This window comes from Rousettus aegyptiacus, unplaced genomic scaffold, assembly GCF_014176215.1.
Source record: "Rousettus aegyptiacus isolate mRouAeg1 unplaced genomic scaffold, mRouAeg1.p scaffold_m13_p_2, whole genome shotgun sequence".
Classification (NCBI taxonomy): Eukaryota; Metazoa; Chordata; class Mammalia; order Chiroptera; family Pteropodidae; genus Rousettus; species Rousettus aegyptiacus.
The window spans coordinates 18,487,211-18,512,596 of NW_023416295.1; the positions used below are offsets into that span (position 1 = coordinate 18,487,211).

The 25,386-nt window shown below is 36.2% G+C and overlaps 1 pseudogene; it reads right to left on the reverse strand.

Annotated features, from left to right (window-relative positions):
* Nucleotides 1-23,649: 23,649 nt before the first annotated feature.
* LOC118614348 lies at nucleotides 23,650-23,768 on the reverse strand (annotated as a pseudogene).
* Nucleotides 23,769-25,386: the final 1,618 nt, after the last annotated feature.

Here is a 25,386-nt window from a genome sequence, read left to right on the forward strand (position 1 = left end):
GCAATGGTTGGTGAATTTTACAGCTTTTCTATAAAGTCTTTAAATGAATGTAGCTTAAAATCCCCTTCTACTTAGAAAATGCTTTTTAAAAAAACCGGCCAGTTTCATGTGTAAATGAGAGTAAAAAACCAACTAAACAGGAGCAAGTTAGAGGAAAATTAGAGAGAAACAAATCTGGAAGGAAAACTTCTGCGTGAGGATTTGACTTGAGAACAAATTTTCTTTAGAAAGATAAATCTGAGAAAATGGCATGGGGCAGGAACAGTCTAGAAATGGGATGATCAGTTGGGCTTTCAGTCATTCAGGCATGAGAAAATGAGAATATGAATTAACAGTAAGAATAGAGAAGAGAAACCATATATGAAAGATATTTTGAATAAAAAAAAAAGGTCAGCATATGATGATTTATTGGATTAGAGGAAGTAGGACAGAACTAAATTGAAAATGAAGTTTCAAGTCTGAGTGACAGAAGAATGGTGGTGGGGCTGACATAAAGAAACTGGGAGGGATTGCTAATGGGGAGTGTCACATGAGAAGTTCAGAGAAGTTCAGAGCTTGAAGAAATGAGATTTCTAAGTATAGTTGTTTGTATATTGGCAGAGCTACAGGCCTGTAACTCAAAGGAGAAGCTAAGGCTAGTGGTTCTGCCTTTTTTTTTTTTTTTTTTTTTTGAGCCTTTAAGGGGGAAAAAAAAAAAGTTTATGAAAATTGTGAGAAAGTTTCCAGAATTCACTAAGGCCAGCAATGTCTAGAGAGAAAAGTTCAAGTCAACAACAGTACCAACAGGAATAGCTACAGTTGGTTAATTTAAAAAGGAAGGGGAAGAATAAAGTTAGAGACTAACACTACCTGATTTCAAGATTTATTATAAAGCTACACTAGTGAAGATGTTGTGTATTGGTGTAATAAAAGACAGATAAGCCAATTAAATTAAATAGAAAGAAATCCATGCACATATGGACAATTGACTTTGACATGGTTGCTAGGGCAATTCAATGGTGAAAGGATGGTCTTTTCAACAAATGATGCTAGACTAATTGGATATCCATATGCCATAAAATTAACATTGATTCATGCCTCATATATCATGTATAAATATTAACTAAAAAATGGATCACAGACCTAAATGTAACACTTAAAAAACTAAAACTTCTAAAGCGAAGCAAAATTTTTGTGACATGATCTGGCAAAGATTTCTTAGATACAACACCAAAATATGACCCAGCAAAGAAAAAAAATTATAAATTGGTTTTCATCAAAATTAAAAACTCTTTGAAAAATACTTTTAAGAAGAAAGTCACAGATAGGAAGAAACATACTTGTAAATCATATATTTGTTAAAGGTCTTGTATCCTTAATAAATAAAGAATTCTCAAATTCAACATAAGAAAACAACTCAATGTGGGAAAAAACTGACAAAAAGTTAAAAAGATGTTTTACCAAGATGTACAGATGACAAACACATGAAGGATGTTCAATATCATTAGTCATCAGAGAAATGCAAATTAAAACCATGATGCGATACTAATAAACATGCATTAGAAGAGCCAACATTAAAATATTGAGCATACCAAGTGTTAGGGGACCTAAAATTCGTATACTACTGATAGGACTGTAAAATGTACAGCACTTCGGAGATCAGTTTTCCAGTTTTTTTAAAAGATAGATATACTACCATGTAATTTATTCATTCCAATAATAAGTATTTATTTACCTAATAGAAATAAAAGTATATGTTCAGAGGAAAAACTGCACACAAATATTGATAGAAGCTTTATGATGAATAACCCGAAACTGAAAATAATCCAAATGTCTATTAAAGAGTAGATAAAATCAAAACAAGTAGACAAATTCTAATGTACTTATACAATGAATTCAAATTTAACAAAAAGGAATGAATTATTGATATGTGCAACAGTAATTCATAATCATTAGGCTGAGTGAAAATAGCCAGAGCAAAAAAGAGTCTGAATACTGTATCATTTCATCTATAAATATTCTAGAAAATAAAATCTATAGTGGCAGAAGCCAGATTTATGGTTGCTTAGGGATGAAGTGGGGGGGGCAGTTAGAGGAGAGGGCGGGGAGTATGGGCACAAAGGGTCATGAGGAACCTTGTGTGTGTGTGTGGGGGGGGCGGGGTGATAGGTATTTCACTATTGTGATTGTGATGATAGTTTCCTGGGTATAGAAATATATCAAAACATAAGTTGTACACTTTAAATATGTTTGGTTTATTACACATCAAGTATATCTCAATAAAGCTCCTAAAAAAAGATGAATAAATTCATTAACTCACCACTATCTAGAAGCTCTAAAATAGAAGAAAACAAATATGATGTAAAATAAAAGAAAGGATAGGTAACTATTGGAATTTGAAGGAAGAGATAAAAGGAAACCCAAATAAAGGCAGTGTTTCAAGGAGAAGTGAGCAGTTAAAATAACATGACACAGATATACCAAGAAAGGAGACTGTCCAATGCACTTGACAAAAAGAAAACGGTTGAACATCCAGAAAGGGGAGGGGAGTGAGGGAGGCGGGAGCCAGAATGTCAGATGCTGAAGGGAGGCTGTATGAAGCAAAGGTGACAGTAGCACATTGAAACCACTTGTTTTAAAATCTCAGCAATGAAAATGCGAGAAGTAAGACGGTAGCTAGAGGGGACAGCAGAACAAACTAAACGTTTTTTTTGGTGAAGTTTGAAGGCAGAAAAAAAATAAAAGGGGAATGAAGAAGAACTGAAGATTCTAGAGATAAAGGTAAAAACATGTGGGAACAAGTTGATAGAGGAATTTGGAAGTGATGGGATCTCAGGCACAGGTGCCAGAGTAAGCCTTGGAAAGAAATCTGTAATAGTTAACTCCTGAGAGTCCTCCCCAAATGATGGGTTACAGAGTGCCTACGGAGATGATTTTAAAATTCGAGAACAAGTTTTTTTTCTTTTGCCCGATTTCTTAGGACACCTGCATGACTGGACATTCTGACGTTTCTTAGACCGATCTCGATTAAAAAATTGCATCGTATTAATCACACCTCTGCCCCACCGAAATGTGACCTTTCAGGCTGTAATCTACTGACTGCAGCCCACAGGTCGTCATCCCAAGTAATATAATTGTACTTTTACTTCATTAATCTCAGAGTCTTGCTGCTTCAGGAAGATTACTGAGTCAGATGTTTTAGAAGGAACAGAGGGCAGGAAAAGAGTCAGGGATAAACTATGGGTTTGTGTGTACAAAGTAATGGGGTAATCTCCATGGAGAAAACAACAACCTGTACTGGATGTCTGAAAGGCATGGCTAAGGCTTATAGAAGAGTGGAAAGGATATGAACTTTAGAACTAGACAGACTTGGTCTCAAATCCAGTCTCCTCCTCCCACCTATGTGACCATGGGAAAACTGTTTTGTTTTCATTAATCTTATTGCCTCATCTATTTAGTGGGTATACTATTTACCTCACATGGGTGTTCAAAGAATTAAATAACCTGATGGACTCAAGTATATAGTAGAAAATAGGCAAGCAACATAGGGTAGCTATATTTTTTATTAGTAAGTATTCTTCACCCATAAAAAAAAAAATTCCCAAGCTATCTTATTTCCATCATTTGTCTACCCTACCATAGATGGTCAATTAATGCCTGTTGACATTTAAGTGATTAATTTAATAGTCCTCTCTGTACAACAGTGGAAAACTCAAGGTCAGATAACACATCAGCACACAAAGATAAAGTCAAAATGCAAACAATTGGCCTTTCTCCACATCACCAAGTTGCTTTCTCTCTCAGCAGATGCTAAAAATTAATACAACCATTCTCTCTTAGTACAAGTGAAGACCCGAAATGAGGAGACGGTAACTGTGAGGGGTCCCATAACACCAGATGTTGAATCCCTATGGAGGAGTTCAATCCCTAAAGTTCTTGATATTATAAGGCCATGAAATATGGCCCATGTTCCAGCATATGCTCACACTTTTAAATATGTGAATATAGAAGTGAAGAAAAGGAACTCAACTATTCACTGGGATCAAAGGGAACCTGTCTTTAAAGTAAATTAATCTTTTAAATGCATATCACATAATACCTTAAACCTACTTTAATTATAGTATTAGGCCCACTGCTGAATTATGCCTTTTTGATATAATTGAACTGTGCCTTTTTAGGACATATATTTCAGCATTCACTGTCTGGTAGTTTAAAAGATCTAGAATTCGTGGACTACATCTATTGTTCATTTGTCAGGGCAAAAAAAAAAAAAAAAGTTTTATGATAAATCCTTAGAATGAATGCATAGACTCAGTAATAAGATCTCTGAATCATTACTGGAAATGCAAATCTGTAGTACTGACACGTCATCATGACCTTAATCATTGGTGTCTGGGGTTAGATCAGCTTGTCTCCAGTTTTATGCTACAATCAAGAATTAGTTCAAGTGCAACAGGGAATGTGGTCTTAGTGATCAGGATACATTTGCTAAAGATAGCACACCCCTTGCCCATCTGATCCTCTTGGTGGCAGTTCACTGCATACTGAGTCCTATGACTTAAGAGCTATAAAGAGTCTGGCGTGAACTTTTCCCTGCTCTATATCATGGCTAGAATTAGTTGATAACCCAATCCTAGGCTTTGGGTTGGCTCTAAGCACTACTAAATTAAATCATATTACTGCTGGAGGATCTGCCATAAAAATTTTTGAATTTCTTTCTTGGGATTCTAGAGACCACATGATTGGGCAAAATATTATTGAAGCAAATATTTTCTTTGAATGAAAGAGGGAAAATATTTTACATGAGTCAAACCCTATAAAAACTATGCAAACTTGAACTGAGCTAATTGTGTAAAGTTAACACTACAAAGTTAGTACTGTAAAGTTATTTTGACACATGTTTAATGATACACATTATTGTATGGTAATAAGGCATAAATAGTAATGGTAATAAGGCATGGTAATAAGGCATAAATAGCAAGCAATTAATATGTATGGCTGAAATGAGAAGTTTTACACAGCTGAACCACGTTTGAATTGATCTTTTTCTTCATGCTGCATAAGTTTTCCATTTTCTATAAATAGCATCAACGTTGACAGCATCTCTGACATCTTGCCTTAGGAATCTCAGTAGAATATTATTGTGCTGTTTATAAGGTGCACTCTAAATCACTCATTCCCTAAGGATTTGCACTGTTTGCCAACTCATACTGACTGCATAGATACTTATGGTAAAGTATTAAAGGGGTGCTAGATAATGGCACCTCTGGATGCGCACTCCATTCTCCACACTGCCTGTGGCCTGGGTGGCTGAAGTGTGCGGACCTCATCAGTGAGCCTCCTCACTCTCTGACTTCCAGACAGGTAGATGAGTGAATGCTGAGAGTGAGGGTGAGGGGAATAAGTACGCCTCAGGTCCCCGCCCCGTGGGGTTTCCAAGGTTTCAGCTGTGACCTGCTGCCCCTTCACAAACACCTTTTCCTCTCTCCAAGTCGCAGTGACTCCTCCTCCCCATCGCCTCTGGCAAGCCTAAGAGTGGTGCAGAGCCCTGCACTGCGCTGCGCCTGTATTTTCCTTCTTCCCAGCTCAAAAAAGGGACATGATACTCTTCTCAAACTCTCCTAATTTGAATATGCCATCTGTTTCCTGCTTGGTCCCTGACTAATTCAAAGGGTATGGTTTCACCTATAAACATTTATTTTGTCATGGTTAACAAAAAGCAAGGTTCTCATACCGTCCCAGTATTTGTTTTATTTCTGTTGTAGGTTATCAGTTGTGGTGCATGGAATGTAGTAGGTACTGAATATCTACTTGTTAATTGAATGAATCTATATAGTGTATAATATTTCCTGAATCAATTTCTAACATCAGTGTTAGTCCAGTAAGATGATTAAAGATCAAATTGTATATTATATAGAGAGTAGTGTAAAGAAAGAATTATTTTGTCATGGTTGTTGAGAGAGAGAAATAAAAAACATGCCCTCGTTTTCAGTCATCCTGATAAATTTAGAAGCAATCTGCATACATCGTATTTAAACTTTGTTTTCCAGGTTAAGTTTCTTTAGAACTCTGCTCTTTAGATTGCCAAAACTTTACCTTCTCACTTAAAGCATAACATTGCTATGATCTTTCAAATCACCAAGGTAACTTTTTCCTTGCACAAAATACATGCTTAATAAATTCAGTAAAACAACTAATTATTGAATGCCTAACAGAGGGAAGATCAGTTGAGCAGTTGTGTGGAGAATGAACTGGACAGGAGGGACTGGACACAAAAAGATTAGTTAAGAATCTCCTGCAATATTCCAAGACAAGTTAAATATTTACTGAGCTTTGTGATGGCTTTGCTTTGGCTGTTTCAGTCCTGCTTAGTTTTGGGGTTGGGCTTGTGGAGCAAAACTGGTATTTGAGTTGTTCTGGCAAATTCTTCTGAGTTACAGTGTTTGCTTTCTTTTCCTGCATTAACTTTCCTTTTTTTTCTTTTTCCCCCTTTGTTCAACCAATTAAAAAAGAAAAAAATATGATACCTCCCAGGAACTTCAAGCTACTTACAATATAGTTGGGAAACAAAATTTTAACACAAGAGAAGTAACAGCAAAATATTAAAGCTACAGAGGAGATATCAGAGTGTGGCTGATAATAATATTTGGGATTAATATCCAAATGAACAGAATAATAAATGCCACAAATTTATGAGACTAAGGGGCTGTAGGCTGGACTTTGGGAAATTTTCATGAAGAGATCGGAATTGCGTGATAGGCAGAGAGCTAGAAAGAGAAAGGAAGACATTCATGGAAAGAGGAATTCTAAGAAAGGCAGAGTTGCAAAACAGTCTTATTTTTCTTATCTTTCTTTTCATCTCTTGTCCTCTTCTCATCAAAGTGCAGAGCTGTCTTGAGTTATGAGCAGGGTGGGGAATGTTATCTCTGATTGGAGGAGGCTATTTCACTTCCTTTTCCCATTCCTCAAGGCTTAGCCAGATATGAAATGCTTGTCTAATGTACTGAGTTACTACATGTTTTCAAGCTTGGCCTAAGTTCATGCTAAATACCCACTTTTATTTCAAACAAAAACTAAAATTAAATTTACTTTATCTTTTAATTCTAAAATTCACAGAGATGCTATTTCTTTCGGTAACCTTGTATCAATGGAAGATATCTATATTCTTTAAATTATTCTAAAAAGTCCTGAGGAAAAATTAAAATGCCTCATATCAAAGGAGAGTTACAGAAAGAAGTTTATCATTTATTAAGTACAGATCAGTTACAAGTACTGATTTGAGTGGTTTGTATGTATGACATTTATTCCTTGCGACAACCTCACGATACAGTACTGCAAAATCTCCCAATTCTGTAGACAGAAAAGCATGGCAGAAGTAAACATGCTTCATGCCTCACCACTGGAAAATGCTAGAACCAGACATCAAACTGGGGTACTCTGACTCCAGGTTTTTGCCACTAAATGCCTTGAGAAGTTATGTAGCTAATCTGTTCCTCTTCTGTAAAATCTGGGAGGTTGAATTACATAATGGCATTTGCCCTCATGTTAAAAACTGAATGTTGGGTACCCAACCTCAATTTCTACTCTTCTCATAAGACTCAAGTTTGAAGACTTCTGTATTCACTTCCAATAGAATTAGTTCTCCATAGAAATACAGACATCAATGGTTCTGGGATTCCGTATGACTTAAAGAGGATCAGATTATAGGTCAGTGATGAGCAACTCTTGACTCAGATGTACAATCTTCCTGACTTTTCCAAGTGCTAGAGGACCTATTTTCAGTATGTAATGAGAAAATTGCCCTGTATCGTGACAAACCTTAACACATTAGTAACTAAAAAATGATTACATTTTTTTTCACTGACATTAAATAAGTGATCTAAATTGGGTGAATATACCTACCCTCCCAAAAGACCAAAAGAAGCTATTCTCATGTTGAATTTTTTAAAGTGGCCTGGAAACAGTTTTTCCTAACTTGGTCTAAAGTCACCAGTCTTGTAGGACACCCATATTCCTCATCTTTCCCATCTGCTTCAGAATCAGAGCAAGGATGGATACCATGGCAGTGAGCGAACGGAGGGGAGGCCTGCTTTAGGAGCGGAGTAAATCCCTGTCTTCATCAGGAGTTCTTTGTCTCAGTTTTGATTAGAAGAATTTCAAACCAGCTCCAAGGTCCATTATCTATACCTCTCGAAAGTGGGTGCGGAGCAGCTGCCATTGGAGCAGCCCCTTGCACTGATTCCAATGCAAGAGAACACGAGCATGAGAGCAAAAGTCACCCACTGCTGTCACTTGCCCCATCTTAATCTTAATGAAGTTCAGTTCAGAGCCTGTCTCTTAAGTAAATGTTGTATGATCACAGAAACATCCGACAGACAAAGCTTTACATTGCAGAAATGAATGCAAGGGTTTAAAATGCAAACCTCCTTGAAGAAAGTAGCACAGCGATAGAGCATGCATAGAAAAGTGTAAATCAGAGAGGAGATGGCACAGTTTTCTAGCTGAGATCTCAAAAGGAGAAAAGAGGACCGAATTGAGGGTGAGATCCAAAGGCAAATTTTGTATAATTATTTTTGTTTACAACACCAAAAAGATTCTATACTTTCATTTTTTTTCTGTCTTAAATAACAGTGAGGCAGCTGCTTAACAAGCCATTGATTGAATCTGTAAGAAGCCTGGGTATTATTTTTTACTTCATTGTTCAAATTCCCACAGTAAATATGATGCATCTAAATTTAGAAAGAAAAAAAAAATAGTGTTCTCCCTTCTATGATATCATAGGGAAAACAGTCTCTAGGGGAAAAGCCTGGAGATAGGGGTAGGTTATTTGGGGAACAGGAAGGTCCATTTTGAGGTGTGAGCTCCTCATTTTGATCAATCGATGGTGCTGGCAACACACAGGAATGAGAGAGGAGCGTGGACAGAGCTGCAGCCTTGGGTTCAGGGACGAGCTGCTGCAGTGGGAAGGACCACCAAGAAGCAGGATGGTTTCTCCTGGACTGGCGTAAAACAGTGTCGATGAAATCCTGAAGCTAGAAGCTTCCCAATATCTTGGTATTTGCTCTATCAACCCATTGTCTGTCCCTATTTTCCTCTCATTTCTTTTTTTTCCCCCGAGCAACCTACAAAAATTCCAATTCATTTCTATCACCTTTAAACTTTTTTCTTATGTATATGAGCTAGCTTTCAGTATTAAAAGGTGTTTAAAGGCAGTTCCTCTCTTCTACTATGTTAGCTCTGGAATATATTTTTGCACCCCCACCCCCCAATAGCTGTTTTTCGAAAAATGGCAGGGTATTTCCACTAGTTTGTAAAACTGAAGTTATTTGATCAAATAGTTTGTCTATCTGTTTGGATAAACATACTATATATTTATAACAATTTTTGATTTTGCCAAAAGGCCAAGAAGCAAAGTGTGCATACACTGGTAAAATGTAAATTAGTGCTAAATACTACATATAGGGATAGGGTAATGGTTATCTATGTCTTCGATAATTAAAGAAAGGGGAAGGGAACAAAGAAATATTTCAATTGACGTTTTTTCAAAGGTAAAGCTGGAGGAGAATTCAAGTGCCAGCACGATTCATTAGCAACAACTGGATTTAGTTCTTATACCAAAATATATTGTTCTAAATATTTTTAATTTCAGCTAGACTACTAAAGACCTTTAAGGAGTGACAACCAAAATAAAAATAAGTTTGAGCCCACCATGCATATTTGGTCTTTTAGCTAATATTACATGATAAGTATCTTCCTGTTCACATTTTAGCATACGCTAAGATTCCACTGTGATCTTTTCAAACAGACACATATTTCTAATTTTCTAAATTTCTAATAGTTTCATCTTAGCTAGAAGTCTGCATTTTTGTCCCAAAGAGATCCTAACAGATAACTGAATAAAAGTTTCCACTTCAGTGGTAGCAACGAGTTTGGAGTAAACAGATCACTGGCGAGTCCACCTTGTCTCTTCTGCTAAGATTGGAAAAATTTAGCGTCTCAACATTCCACTTTTTAAGCAAGAAGATATATATTCTTAGTAGTAATGTATACCACAAGGAAATTCAGTTCTGTTAAGTGTCACACAGATTAGGACAAACACATAAAGGCTGAGAACAATTCTAGGTTCTTCTACAAAGAGAGGTCCACCTTAATCTTGAAGTTAGTTTTAGTTGATCTACCTAGTGTAGCACTGACATGAATCAACTTTTTCTAAATCTTGAGTAATGAGGAAAATGAACAAGTTGGGTGGAGTTCAGAAATAAACACAAAATACTTAGCATGTAGAGGCATGATTTAGACTGGTATCAGCTTTGAGGGAGGAGGGGTTATATTTGTAAACAATTGGCCAAATGACTATTCCAAATAATTTGCAAGCAAAGCAGAATGAAAGGTGAACTCTATGTATACAAGTTAGCTGTGTAGAATTAACATTTTTTTTTTTTTACAGGGAAAAATAAAGCAGAATTCCATGATTTCTTGTGACCTCAGAGATCTCTTTCTCTAGAGTAATTCAAGTTATCTATCCACCCCAGAATTCCATATAATAAGGGTGGAGTATATAGACTCTGAGCTTTGTAGGGTATTCTACTGGGATGTCTTCTTGACATAATTCTTTGACTAAGTGAATTTTGACTAATTGCTCAGAGTACCTTCAGGCCACTGGTTTCCCTCAGCAGCATAGTAAGTGCTTACTTGCAAAAATGTTCATGTGTGAAAATTTCTGTGAAACACCCACTTAATGATAATTCATAAACATATTTTTGGAATTATTCTTTATATTAAGAATACATTTAATACATTTAAAAGTTTTGGTTTTCACATGAACTATTAGCGTCTTCATACCCCCAAGCTGTTGTTTCCTCCTCTTCTTCCCAGAGATTAAGTTTATGATTATTACCTATAGGGCTGCATTCAGAATTTGAATAGATTTCTGAAATCACTCTAATGGTTCCTGCAGGGTAGGATAAACTCAGTCTCACATTTACAGCACTATGATGTTTTCACTCATCTGTTTGGTGATTCCAGGTTTATTACCCTAATTATAAGCTAATGAGCACAGAGCTTTGCAAGGAAATTTGCATTACTTGCTTAAGTAGGACAAATTATCAGCTTAACCAAGATAAAACATCCCTTGTTGTTTGAGACCCTTTAACTCACCAAAGAAGCGCCTATTGTCTAGCCAAATTAAATCGCCTTGACAAAGAAGGCTACAGGATAGCTGCTACCTTGAGAACAGTAACTCTCTTGCAATTTTAAGGAGGTTGCTCAGTAGGTCCAAATATCTTCAGAATCCCTTTCAATTCGTGTTCTCTTTTAGCTGCTTCTAGATCTATCTCCTATTACTAAGACAGAAGACCATGAAGGAAGCAATTGACAAGTCTCTTCACTACTGAAACAGGAGTGCAGGAATCATTTAGTATAAAGAAAATATAACACAAGTGCAGTCTTTTTATATCAAATATTACGCTTTCTTCTTTTAAAGTGCAAATCATTATATTTTAATTTTTTTTTTGTTGGAGCCAAAAAAAAAAAATAGAACTGTACATTTTCACTTTTGTATCTCTTTCCTTCATATTTTCTCATCCAGAGAAACAAGTTTCGCATTTGTTTTGGAGTTAGATAATCATCACTTTACTAAATAAAGGCCTTAATTTTAACATTCATTTTTTTTTCAAGTGTGTTCTTATATAAAGTATTATTTTGAGAATTCTCTGAAAAAAAAAAAAGAACATACAAAATATAAGGGGATCACCAGGATGTCCCTAAGAGATTGAGTAGAAAAGATGAGTAAGCAAATTAGTCAGCTAAATTAACTGATTGTTTTAGAAGACGCGAGATCTTTCACGCCATCACATTATGCCTCATTAGCTCCATTAGTTGCCTGACATTGTCATCATTCTACCTACTTCTTTCTGAGCAGTTTCACCGTGTCAGCTTTGATTTTCCCTGCACTTATTTTTTCTCCAACTTAAAGCTATTATATCACCTTCCAGGAGCATTGATTTTCAGTCAGGTGTCACAAATTTCCCACTCATCATTTCTTTGCAAGCATAAAACTGACTATTGCTGCTAGTGCTACACCCTTTCATTATTTCAGAATTAATCACTTATTCCTATCTGCCAGTTCTAGCATCCTCCTTCCTATTAAACTCAATGTTAAATTTTTAAATGTGTTAATTGACAAACATTGGAATGACATCTCATCTGTGCGCTTTGGCAAAAATAAATCATTAAGAGGTCAAGGAAGAGGTAGATGATATGAGCATTTGTTTTAAACAGTCAGGCATTCGTAGAGCATCTATTATTTGTCCAGAATTACAATAGATAATGGAGGCATGACAGAAATATATCATCACTCCTAATCCTTATAGTATTTAAAATCTTGCTATGTGAAGCAATTTTGAAAGTAGGTTTAGAACCTCAACTATAAAGTTCGCTGTCTTTATGTTTAGCTTAGTTTTAACTTGCCTGGATTACTTTAATAATTTAGGAAAATTCAGTAAGTCAGTAACCCATGGAAGGTTTTTTGTTTGTTTGTTTTGTTTTTTAACAATGTAAGTAGCAGTGATTTTTAGAACTTCAAACAAAAAGTTGACTTTTAGGAACAGAAATAACTAGTGTTGCAAGTTGAAATTTTCATATAACTAAATCTAGAGGAGCTTCCATACCCATACCAAAAATACAACACAGCTCTTAAAAATTGGTATATACACCACAGCCTCACCAATTTAAGATTTTATATATATATATATATATATATATATATATATAAAAGAACAGTCATTTTTTTTATCTAGAGAAATAAAAACTGAAATGACCTTCAGCAAAAATTCCTATAAAAGAACTATTATTTTACAATATTATCTGTCTTAACTGGCATAAAGACTATCACTTTTTAAAGAAGATGTTATAAATTCTCAGGACAGAGATACTTAGAAGGCATGGCATATACAGACAATATTTCTCAGAAGGACATAAGAGATATGACAAATATAGTAACTTCATTTTGTCAAATGTTATATACCTCCATGATGAAGTGATAAAAATGGTGATTTTAGGGACAAAGAGTGAGGATCAGGGTCAGGAGGGATTTGTATTATGATGTACTACAATTCAATATTTTGAAGTTTCTTTTTGAAATATTAGTAAAGAATACTTTTCAAAGCATGTGAAATGCATTAAAAATACTGTAAGAGAAAATGTTTTTTCTCCAAATCATAAGTGGTGAGTGGTTAGATTACAAATGATGACCAAACCAATCCAAAGGACTATAAAACTGCACGATCTTCACCTGGCAAGCCACCTGTCTGTCTCTCTTTTAAAAATTTCTTTCTTGTCAGGGTCATTTCTAACTTTTGTGGAAGTCCATCCAGCAAACGATATTGGAAAGAATATCAAAGTGATGGAATTGCGGTCTGAATACAAATTCCATATTTCTCTCCTTGGGCAGGTAGCAAGCTCATTTTCTACAATAAAATGTGAATAATTCTAAAGGCCAAATTTACCCATATCATATAAATGCTGTTAAAATAAAACAAGGTAATAGATTTGAAAGTACACCGAAGGAAAGCATTTCATCCAAATGCCAAGTGATATTCTATTCTCCCCATAATTTGTGAACTTCTGCTTCTCTACAGTTTCCAATCATTAATTCTATGTTTACATATGCTATATTTAAGCTCAATTAAACTTGCAAGCACTGTGGGAAATATCATTGAAGTAATAGTGGGATGCATTATAGTAAAGAAAAACACGAAGAAAGGACTTTTCATCTGACTGCTAACCATTAGTAATGCTTGATCAGATTTTTTAGAAGTTTTCTAGATAGCCATTCCTGTTTCCAATGCCATTTATAGACTCGAGTATCCTGAGTTTAGCATTTGACTGAATTATAATGTTGTTTCATATTTTTAGTTTTTACTGAATTATATCACTTCTTATAAATACACTCTATAATTCTCAACACATTATTTGATGTTACCAGAAATAAATACAAAGTTTCCTAGTATTTCTGTTCTATTGATTCTAACATACAATGTACTTTGGTAAACACCAATCCATTTGCAGCCTTCCCTCAGGGGAATTTCCTGCTTATACACCTATCATCATATTATTTCTTCTGTTATATAAAATGGCCAGCATATAAAACCTGCTCTATGAATAGTAATACAATACTAGAATATCATATACCTAGAATAATTTTTTTCTTTTTCTGTAATTATACATCAATTTTAGAAATTCTAATTTAGTTTGCACTATTGCTTGACAGAATAAGATGTGATATTGGGCAGAAAATTGATAGCCAGTATTTTTTTCACTTGCAATATTTGCCAGTGTGTGGTGACTATGATTCTATTACTTAGTTTGAAAGACAGAAAGGGTTTCTTACTTGCTTAATATGACTTGGAATTATTGTCTTACCTAATTCCATGTACTAGAGAGACCACTAAAACAGGGCTAGAGAATGTAGAGTAATTGATACATTAGCATTTCTGTTCTAAGGTAACTAGTATTTTGTCTTAATCTGAAGCATTGTAGAGGAAATGAATCCGTAGAGCTTTTTTTCAACTTGATGCTTCTTTGGGAATGTGCTTATGACCTACATGCTTCTGTACTCAATATGTGCTTATAGACTCAAAATAAAATTCTTTTATAACTAACAAATCTTCCAATCAAGAGATCTTAAGATAAAGGCCTAGCTTTTCCAGTTATATACAGAAATATGAGTCTTGCTTAAGATTATCTTGCATCTGTGCTAATATTGCTCAAGATTCCCAATCATACAAAACATTTACTCATCACCCCCATGGAAACAGATTAAAATTATTGTAGTAAGGCCACAGAACTGTAGCAAATGATTTAAAATATTAGCTTTCCTTGTCTTAATATTTCTAAAATCCAACCATGCATTGCATTTGCTACAGAACTTTCTAGTTCTAACAGTATGAGACTCTTCCTTTGTGGCGTCCTTTTATTACTATTTTTGTTTTAAATGAAATTGCTTTCTGGATATCTACCTATATGTTTTAATGTTAAATTTGTCCAATAACCCTCTCAATTCCTTCATTTTTCTTAAGACCTCCATCCTCATGCAACTGCCATTCCACACTGCTTTTCACCCTAAATCATTCCTTCTTTGAAATGATTAAGCTGATGATCAATATTATGTTCAGTAAAGTTTTTTTTTTTAATTTTTTTTATTAAAAACACAGAAAGTGATGAGCGGGAATATCTATAAAGAACATAATTGAATATTTAGAAAAAACACATGGAAAGCCCCTTGCATAGTAACCAGCTTCGAAGACATCACAATAACTGCTAAACATTATTATTCAGCACTCAGCACCCCCCATGCATCCCTGTCAACATTTTTAAATAAACTTACGGCACTATAAAAAATTGAAGTTCCTTTTGAATCAGGAAAAAAATAGAATTATCTATCCTGTAATTCAATTTTGTATGCCATACTTTACTTATATGAAATCAGAATAAAATCAATTTCCAAAGGTGTAGAGAAGAGGAAAAAGAGGGGAAGAATATTTCATTTTGTTAACTGTAGACAGAGCCAGGCTTTCCTATTCTCAGAAAATTCAAAGATATCAGGCCCCAGTGAATTCCACTTCGTAATAATGTCAGAGTTTATCGTATGTATTATATTTTGCTATTCTGTATTGTTTTCAGCTCATTTCTCATCTGGGTTTTGATTATCTTTACTGTAAGCTAGTGCTTCTTGGTTCACCATTCATATTCAAGACCCTCTTCTCTACAGATATGTTTATCTAAATACTACTCACTGGTTTCCATTGCTGGATCACATAATTCTTTTCTGAAAGTCCCTTAAGCACCTGAATTGGGTTTTCAGGTCATCTATCAACATTCCCATTGTTACACCTAACTATTGTTCTGTTTTTCCTATTTGCTTCTCTAAGACCTGGCCTTTAGTCACACTCTTTTCTACATTCAGTTCTAATCTTTTCTCAATACTCAGCTCAAAATCTACTTTATTCATAAAGTCTTTCTCATTTTTGTTAAATCAAATGGAACCTTTTCAGAGAGATCATTGCATACCTGTTTCTAGCTTGACCAATGCACCTTTTTGTCTGCATAAAATGAGTTTATGAGTTTAGAGATATATTATGTACAATCATGTGACTATGATCACATGTATTTAATTTGGCATTTCTTTTATTGGATTATCTCAGTTGTAGATACTGTCCTTTAACATATAACTTAGGGGTATCCCCACAGCTCAAATGAACTGACGCAAGCAACAAACACTTACTGAAACATAATTTGGATGATTCATGAATAAAATCTATGTTAATCTATGACTGGCACATCGATTCATAGCTGAGATGCCAAATACTAACCTTCTATTTGTCTACAGTGCTCTAATCACCACCACAATTCACATTATTCTGTCTCCTATCTTTCTAAATGACTGATAGGAATTCCAGATGTGTAGAAATAGGATACTTTGCATTGGCAAGTGGGACAGTGAAAATACAGTCTTTGGGATAACTGTTTTTGGATATTCTTTTGTATTATTTTAGTTATTTCTGTACTTGATAGTAGTGTTATAGGCTATAGTGTTTGGTTTACTTTTTCCATAGTCTTTCCAGTTTTTGGTAACAAAATCAAATCTGCTTGATTAGCAGTTTATTAGTGAAGCCAAAGGCATCTCGGCACTGGAACCCAACAGGATAAAATCACAAATCTAAAGTCTTATAAGAAGATATCACTTGATTCACAGAGAGAAATGCTAGTCGCAAGTTACTAATAGAGATGACATCTTGCCACTGGTTTGTCTTTGCACACGAAGCAATTCTCTATATTCTTAGAGTACTTTGAGTCCCTGGTTGAATTTTTCTAGATGGGAAATAATTTTAAATAAGGTAAACTCAAGTGTTCAAATAAACAACCAACCAAGATGACTGTCAAGTTAGGAAATAGGATGCCAAAGTGGAGTAATTTAAAATGGCCTAAGTCCCTGGATAAGATCAAAGAAAGTTCCCTTTTCGGTTGATACCACTTCTGGGATGGGAAATGGCACCTTTCTGTGGTCAGTATTTATTGTCTGTGCAAGTCTGAGACAATTCTTATCTCCGATTCCACAGTGTGAAAGCCTGTGAAACAGGCATGGGTTACCCAAGAGAGTACTGGAGTAGAGGGGATCTTGGAGAACAGGGCAGCCCTGCCAGCTGGGCAGCTCTAGTTAGGAGTATTTCAGGAGTATCTACAGGTGGCATTATACATAGTAAGGAAGCTGGATCTGGCTCATGCTTCTGAATTGAAAAAAGTATTTCTAACATTTCTAATTATGTGTCCAGAGAATGGTTTACTTTTTAAAATAAGACTGGTGTACAATTGCTTATCAGAAGTTATGTCTCCTTTGCAAATATAGGTCAGAATTTCACATATACAGACTCTTATCTCTTCATTCATTCAGTTTTAGTTCTTAAAATATAATTCCCTTACTTTGGAGATTATACCTGCAGCATCCTAACTAAACTACTTTTCTTCCTCTCTTTTTTACCATAGATCCATCTGTGCTTTGCAAACTTTCTGTAAAATTCATTCCACAATTTTCTTTCCTATTCTTACGTCTTTATTCCTTAAAAATAGACACTGAGCAAATAGACACCAAAGAGAAGAAAGTACCTCTCATCTGTAAAGATAAAGAACTACAGGCAAAAATAGGAGATGTAGGCTTTAATACTCGTGAAAAAAGATAATGCCCTCCCAAAAAAACAAATAAACAAACAAACAAAAAAAACACATTGAATGTGATGTTCATCAACAAATGTATATGTCACAAGTTTACATTTTATAGAAACTCAATGTCTCTTAGATTTTAGAATTAGAGGCAACCTCCAACATCAACTAGACCAATGTCTTCACGTTACAAATGAGAGAACCAAGGCTCAGAAATGTGAACGGTTCACCTCTCGGCTACATGGTAAGATTTACCTCCTCATCTCACTCTCATTTTACTTCTCTCTCTAAACAACCATGATATCTCCCATAAAATAGTGAAAAAAATGAAAAGAAATAGTTACACTGTAAAGGTATGTATACATATAAGATGGTCATTTGGGAATGAAAAATACAAGGATAAAACTGGGACAAAGGTTGGAGGACGCGGATATATATAACAACATAATCTAGATTCTAGTTATCCCAAATCACATCATTTTTTAGAAAGGAGGATTATAGAATTTTTTTTAAAAATAAAGTAAACAGACCCATTGCAGTGATTCATCACAATCATGTACAATCAGTTGAAACCTCCTGGGAAGGTAATAGTGATTAGAAACTACTTAACCAGTTTTCAACATAGTCTTTTTCTCCTGTAGGACTGTCTTCAAATGATGATTTTTTAGTGCTCATAACCTACTTTCAGAACATTTGAAACTTAGGGCTTCATTCTTTTCTTCAAAAATATAATTTCAATGTAATCTGTCTTGGGAATTAAACTATAATCCTGAGGAACTGATGTGCCCTACAGAAAACTTTTAGCATGGCATCTGATAGAGAGGTCACCAATCGCTATCATAACATGTGAAATCTCCTGGGAATCTCCCAGCATTACTTAACAAATGACATATAGCCAGGGCAAGAAATACTCTTACATTCCTCATTAACCAGCCAGGGCCATTTGGTCATTGGAATATCATCTGGTAGGGATGGACACCCAGGATGTCTGAAATGTAAGTATTTTCAGGCTTCCTTGCCTGGACAAATCCCCAGTAGAAGAAAACATATAGTGCAGTTACTGGATGCCATGTAAGGAGTTACTAGCCAGCTGAGCACAGTGAGTGACATTTGGTGGAGACACAGTGTGGGCATAGTACTCCAGGCAATTTGGCTTGCATCTTCTCCAGTATTTATTTGGCAAACTCAGCCATCTTTCCCCACTACTCCCCCTCATATGTAAAGTAGTCATCCTGGGGTGAGATGATGTATTATTAATTTCATATAGTATTAAAGAGTTTCCTAAGGGAAATAGATCCTCTTGTAAGACATGGCCAGGTCAAAGAGAAATGGATGGCAGCACCAACTCTGACCTAGCCTGACTGACCTCAAGTTCTGGCTTCCTTGTGTTCCTGAGACCTTCCTTTGTACTTCTAGGTGAGCCCTAATCAAGTTACAGCCTCTTTAGATAGGGGAGAGAGAACACACCATGAGACAGAAGCTTCATTTTCCTCAATAGGCCGAGAAGCTATGAGGGTTAGAAGGAAGAAAGGCATTCAGTCATCTTCTTTGTTTACTGCTTCTCTTTGGGGAATGTCAGGGTTTCCTTATCCTGATAAAGGATGGTGAGGAGACTGAGTATTCCCAGATGAGTCCTTGGTTTTTAGGTTCCTCTGTTCCTCCTGTGTCTGACCTGCTTTATTCAGGTCAAAGTTAGGGAATCGGCTGTAAGGAATTCTCTGGTCAAAGGAGGAAAGACACATGCACGCACATGCACACACACATGCACATCAATAAGTGGGGGCTCTTTTTCTCCCCAGTATCATAGCCTTTTGATTTCCTTTGTGCTTTTCATCGGGGCCACAAGTAGGGCATGTGACTAGGACACGAAGTTTACCGTTTGAAGGTGGTAATGGAATGGGTTTCATTTGTTCCATTTCCTATGCTCTTTGCACTTATGAGATCATTATCATGAAAACGGATTTGTGCTGTGCCATTTCCTGTTCTTGCTACAATCTTTATCATGACAAGGAGGTACCAGGTTTTAACGCCTCGTGTTATACTTAACTGTTGTCAATAACTGCTGTGTAGTATGACTTTTCTTCCCATGTTGTGTTGTCAATTTTTTGCTTTGCATGAAAAGCAAAGGTAGTCCTTCTAGGTCTACCTGCTGAGTTGTCTCCAGGCTCTAAAATATCAAAGTAGGGACACACACCTTCTTCCTTCAATATCCCAACCTAACCAATGGGAGAACTTTCACAAGAGGCTCTGACTTGCTACTGTACCCTCCACATAGACTTCAGATGCCCATTTTTCTTATCCCTGGATCTTTATAGCCCAAATGACACTCCTAGTGACAGTCAGATTTTATAACTTAAGGGGCACGGCAGTGCAGTTTCCAATTATCATCAAAGAATTTCCCCACCATTACCATGCTGAGACTTCAGGCTATTGATACGATTAGATCAAAAATAGAACATGGTATAATAAGAACCTTTGCTTCCTGTCATGGACTAGAATCAGAATAGCTAATGGTACAACACTTTCAAGCTCCTTTTTTTTTTTTTTTTTTTTTTAAGTAGGTTTAGTTCTTGTGAAAGCTGCTGAATTGACAGCTCAAGATACTATGGTTAGAAAAATGATAAGCTTTTTTTCTTCACCTTTCCCAATATACCTTCGGCCTGCCCTGGAGGAAATGTCTCAAGAAAGAGGTTAACTCTTTCTCCAGATACTTTTAATCTTTGAATGCAGGAGAAGGAGTATTATCCAAGCTGCTTATTATGAAGAATGTATCGAGACATGGTTATGTGTTTCCTAAGATCAGAGCTAAAATTGACAGATCATTTCACATAGGCAACTGCAAAACCACCCAACTAGAGCCAGTTTTGAAATCATGTGCATCTTCTCATAAGTGAATTCCAGAGTGCTCCAATTGAGTTTTGCAATGCATTGTCTGTGGTTGAAGTTTTAAGAACTCAGCTTTTAGAGGAAGATAGGGTAGAGCATTTGCTTCATAACCAGGACTTATGAAAAATCTAGTCATTGCTACTGATAGCAGAGCTCAGAGCAATGGGGCTGACTAGGAAGACCTAAGGACTTCACCCATAGGTTGAGGGGTGGTAGAGGTAGAAATTTCCACCTTGTCATTATTTAGGACCTATCTGATATTCACACACTTTGGGGTGAGGGTCTATTGTAACTGTTAGGGGGGTTTTGAAATTACTGAGATTCTATATCAAATTTTTTGTGAGCATATAAACATTTTTTTTTCCTCTCAAGTATACCTTCCTAGTGATTTTTTCATCAAAATTTTAAAGACATCTGTGACATCCCATGTTTTAAGAGCCAGTACTTTACATAGTCAGGTCTCATGCCTCACTTTCCTCCAGTTCTGGAACCAACTGTCACTAGTTCCTGTCAGAAATCACTCAGAGAAAAAAAGCAGCCGATCACTAACAACACAAAAATATCTTTTTAAACTATTAGAGCATATCTATACTAACATACGCGCTCACCTACTAACACCACCCACATCAAGGAAAGACAGAATTCCCTTAATGAACACTATTGTTTTTAAGAAAGGGAAACTAAGAAAAATATCATCCAATTTATAAAGGATGGAAGTCCATAATCAAATGTAACAATTCCCTCTGAGAGATAACCTGTGGATGCCAATACAAACATAACCACACATCGGCCTGCTCTAATTGCTCTAATTTGGGGGGAGAGGAGAGAAAGAGAAAGGGAGAGAGGGAGGGAGGGAGGGAGGGAGGGAGGGAGGGAGGGAGGGAGGGAGGGGAGAGGAGAGAGAGAAAGAGAGAGAGAGAGTGAGAGAGAAGCTAAGAGAACAGCTCCTCCTTTTCCACCTAATATTGTTCTAGGGAGTTCATAAGGTTAGGAACTTGACACTGGTTTCGAGTGGAAGCCAGTCAAGCAGGATTTCTTTGCCCTCTGGACAAATGGTTGGCCTACTTCAGGAATTTTGAATAATTATTGCTGTTCTCTTCAGCCAGGAGAAGTTTACCTTTCACAAAGAGAAGAGTTTGTGGCATTAATTTAATCCCATTGCCTCAGTGCACAAAATCAGTTTTGCTCTCAGAGCTATGGTTCCTAAGTTATGAGTCTGAGACCTATTTTGTCTCACTCTATGGGTCCTCATGAAAATGAAGCACTCGTGGCTTTGCTTAGCTCCTGACATGACATAATGCCCAATGCCCTGTATTTTCTGGAAGGAAATCCTTTCACAAATACGAGATAGTAAGAGGAACACATTGCTGTTCCTGCCATGTGTAATGTCATTTTTCTCTCAGGGGCACGGAGGCAGCAATTTTGTACCTGCAGGCATGACACTCACGAGTTTTTCATCCTTACTCTTTTCTCACTAAAACTACTCCTGATAATTCCCAGATAACCTTGTAGTAGCTGAATAACCCATGTAGCCCCACAGAGAGTAAGTAGTCAATCTCTGTATTGAGAACATTATTGTGTTGTGATAAAACAAGTAGTGGAACAAACAAAATTCTTCCATAGCCAGGTTCTTGAACAAAAGTAGCATGTAAGTCGGTTTGAAGGATAGTATTGGTGATCACTGGCCAAAATTGCCAGCAGCAGAAAATCAAGGTTCCCCTCATTTTTTAGCTCCCTCTTACTATTCCCTGGTGATTTCTATTGTTTTGGAATCATTCTCTAGCATACATAACAAGTACTATTAACCATGTGGGATTAGCCATCTAAATTCCCAGGGAACAGAAAGTAGCTGTGAATATTTTTGTGCCTGCTATATTATTGCCTTAGTGCTGCCTCAGATTACTAGAATAATTTTCATGAAGAGTCCCCAAGCAATTGATATCTCAGGAATGATTCTACTTCTAATGGGAAACCCATTATCTCTGAGGAAGAACATATTATTGTTTTACAAGTGCTATATTGACTTTAAAATATGTATATATTTTGATCTAGTATAGACAAATCTTGTCTGTCTTTTGGTAATCTATGAGAGTTTGTAAATTCGTATGTGTATTTCATAACTTCAATCAATCCAAGGCATTATTTTAGCTGAGTAAAAATATACACAACACGAACCGCTAACTTTTTTGCAACCTATGCAGTTGACCTTGTAGCCAATGAAGCAGGCTACGAGACTAGGGTTTTGCACAGTTAATTTCTCAATACTTTTGACTCATGTTTGATGACAGCTTTATCATCATTTCAGTACCCAAAAGGGTTTCTAGGTTTATTAAACGATCGCTGAGTTCAATGAACTCTTACGTAATTTGCCTTGGTGTCTTATAACTCAAGCTCTTCATTTGCATTCTTTATATCACCATTTCATGGACACAGTGAAGAAAAAGTGGTAATGACTTTTACTTATTTACTAAGTGTTTTGAACTGCTTAGGTAAAATTAAATATTCACAAGGAACATCAAGTTAGTATTTGATCTCGTGATTTAGCCTGAAGTTTGCGATCTGACAGAGTTAAGTTCGTAGGCATGCTCTTCAGAATTTTCTCACAGCATATATTAGGTCACATGCATTTAGTTTGCCTCGAGCGGAGGCACCCTGATTTAAAGACCCTCACTTTTTTTGCTCAAGAGAATCCATATTTTAAGCAAAAAATTTAAGTGTACAATACAATATTGTTAACTATAGGTACTCTGCTGTACAGATCTCCAGAATGTATGTATTTTGCATAACTGACACTTTATACCCTTTGAATAGCAACTTGCTATTTCCCCCTCACACCAGCCCCTGGCAACCACCATTCTACTCCCTGCTTCTATGAGTTTGATTATTTAGTATTCCTCTTATAAGTGGGATCATGAAGTATTTGCCCTTCTTTGATGGGCTCATTTCACTTAGCATAATGTCCTCAAAGCGTATGTATTTATTTTTTATATTTAGGCGAGGCAACCCTCAGTTGACCTCACAGATTGCAAGGACTTCGTCATTTTGTAATAATTTATTTTTTATTTTTTATACCTACAGCACCTGGTCTTCCTAGGTGTTCTCTCATCCAAGCACTAACCAGGCCCGACCCTGCTTAGCTTCCGAGATCAGATGGGATCAGGCTTATTCAGGGTGGCATGGCCATAGACCTCAAAGCTTAATATGTATGTTGTCCCATATGGCAAGATTTCCTTCTTTAAGGCTGAATAATGTTCCATTTTATGAATACACTACATTTTCTTTATCCATTATTCTGTTGATAGACATTTACATTGTTATCACATCTTGACTATTTTGAATAATGCAGCAGTGAAGACAGGAGTGCAAATATCTTGTGGAGATCCTTATATCAATTATTTTAGGTAACTACCCAGAAGTGGGAATCCTGGATCACAATGGGACTTAAGTCCTAAGCTAAATTTTAAGTAATTGGCTATCTATGTTATATCTTGATTCCCATCAACACACAAACATTAAAAAGCCAAAATGCAAAACAAGCAACCCTTCTGTGATGGCCATAGAGGTTTATTCAGGTCTGCCTTTTAAGAAAGGTCTTGCTGATCAACTGCAAGGAGCTCAGTTGAGAGCATCCAGTTGCACCACCATTGGGTCGACCACAGCATTTAAGCCCAGGTGAGGCTTTTTCCAGATAACCCTAGCCAATAACTGGGCATGGCACATCTCCCAAATCCAGGCCATTCCGCCCCATAAAGGACTCTTCTATGAGCAATTTTTTTAACACAGCTCTCCAACTGAGCTAGCTGAGACTTTCTCAGACCTGCACCATAATCTCTTCCTATCTAATCTTCTTCCTTGCCCCTCTCCTTTCACAGGTGTCAAACCTATTTCATTATCTATCTGCTTTCCCTCCCTACTGTTCCACTTCTAACTTTCAAAGGCATTATCTCAAAAAAAATCTCTTGTACTTCTATTTCCATTTTGTGGTCTGTTTTCCAGAAGATCTAACCACCACACCTCCCATGAGTCCCAAATCCCTCTCTAGCTACAGCCCCATTTCTTTGTTCTGTTCTGCAATAGGAGTTTGCACAAGAACCATCTAACACTGTGGTTTCTACTTCCTATTTCCTGCTTGCTTGTAAACCCCTATCTCTGTCTTCTATTACCAATGTTTCACTGAAAAAGTTATCTCCACTAAAACAACCCATCTCCATGTTACAAATCCAGTGGGTACTTTCCTGTCACCTTATTTTGTCTCTCAATGAAGTTTGTCATATTTTTTTTATAGATGATGAAAAGTTACTTTTCGTTTGCAAATAAGAAAGCCAACATCAGGTCCTATTTAAGAGTATGGCCTTTGCAAATAGACACCTTTGATCTGAGTTTAAGATCTGCCACTTATGAGCACTATAAACTTGGGCATACTGGTTGATTCACTGTGGCTTGGTTTCCTTGCCTGCCAAGGGCCTACCTCTTGAAATTATGAAGATTACATTAGTTTTTCAGTTAAAGCAATATTTGGCACAGGAATTGCTAGCAATCGTTGTTATTTAATGGCACATTCTTTTGGTTTTTCTCCTACTTCTGAGTGTTCCATCTCCATTCTTCTTTGCTAGTTCCCTTTTATAAAGGAGACCTCTAAATGCTAAGTGCTCAAGAACTTGATCACTTTGCTAGCTATTTTTCCTCCTGGCCCAATGAATTTAAATGTCACCTAGATACCATTGGCTCCTAAGTGTATGTCTTTAACTTTGACCCATATCCAACAGTCTATTTGACATTACTACTTATATATTATAAACGTATCAT